Raw genomic sequence first — 1386 nt, forward strand, 5'->3', positions numbered from 1 at the left:
GATATATAACCCAAAGAATTAAAAGCAGGGTCTCAAAGGGATATTTGTACACCCATGTTCATAGCAGCATTATTCACAACAGATGAATGGATAAGCAAAATGTGGTGTGTACACACACACATCCCCCAACACACTGGAATATTGTTGAGCCTTAAAAAAAAGGGAGAAAATTCTGACACATTCTACAATATGAATGAACCTGGAGGACATTATGCTAGGTGACATAAATCAGTCACAAAAATACAAATATTGTATGATTCCTCTTATATGAAGTACCTAGAATAGTGAAATTCAGAGATAGAATGGTGGTTGTCAGGGGTTGGGAGGAGGAAGAAGGGGCATTAATGGGTAAAGAGTTTCAGTTTATAAAATGAAAAGAGTAGGGGCGCCTGGGTGGCTGAGTTGGTTGGGTGACTGCCTTCAGCTCAGGTTATGATCCTGGAGTCCCCGGATACAGTCCCGCATCGGGCTCCCTGCTCGGCAGGGAGTCTGCTTCTCCCTCTGACCCTCCCCCCTCTCATGTGCTCTCTCTCATTCTCTCTCTCTCAAATAAATAAATAAAATCTTAAAAAAAAAAAATAAAACGAAAAGAGTTCTGGAGATTGGTTGCACAATAATGTGAATGTACTTAATGTCATTGAACCATTAAAAATGGTTAAGGTGACTCTTCCGGAGACGGCATCTACAGCATCCAGAATGGTCCAGTGTTTGACATACCGTCGTAGTCTGTCCTATGATACAGCCTCTAACAAAACTAGGCTGTCCAGAACCCTTGGTAATAAAATCGTTTACCTTTATACCAAGAAGGTTGGGAAAGCACCAAAATCCATTGTGGCGTGTGTCCAGGCCAACTTCAAGGAGCGGTGACACCTACAATTCTTATGAGGTTGTCTAAAATGAAAAAATACGTCAGCAGGGCCTATGGTGGTTCCATGTGTGCTAAGTGTGTTTGTGACAGGATCAAGCGTGCATTCCTTATTGAGGAGCAGAAAATTGTTGTGAAAGTGTTGAAGGTACAAGCGCAGAGTCAGAAAGTTAAATAAAGGGGCACCTGGGTGGCTCAGTCGGCTAAGCATCCAACTCTTGATCTCAGCTCAGATCTTGATCTTCAGGTTGTGAGTTCGAGCCCTACATTGGGCCCCATGTTGGGCATGGAGCCTAGTTAAGAAAAAAAAATGAAGCTCTTTCGAGTAAGAAGAAATCAAAATTCTTATTCTGTTAAAAAAAGAGGGGCGCCTGGGTGGCTCAGTCGTTAAGCGTCTGCCTTCGGCTCAGGTCATGATCCCAGAGTCCTGGGATGGAGCCCCACATCGGGCTCCCTGCTCTGCAGGAAGCCTGCTTCTCCCTCTCCCACTCCCCCTGCTTGTGTTCCCTCTCTCGCTGTGT

The 1386-nt window shown here is 44.5% G+C and overlaps 1 pseudogene; it reads left to right on the forward strand.

Moving 5' to 3' along the window:
* The first annotated feature begins 696 nt into the window (after window positions 1-696).
* Window positions 697-1071, forward strand: LOC123853564 (large ribosomal subunit protein eL34-like; annotated as a pseudogene).
* Window positions 1072-1386: the final 315 nt, after the last annotated feature.

Source organism: Mirounga angustirostris, unplaced genomic scaffold (assembly GCF_029215605.1).
Source record: "Mirounga angustirostris isolate CCGP_5_RB_7025 unplaced genomic scaffold, mMirAng1.0.hap1 SCAF_17, whole genome shotgun sequence".
NCBI classification, from domain to species: Eukaryota; Metazoa; Chordata; class Mammalia; order Carnivora; family Phocidae; genus Mirounga; species Mirounga angustirostris.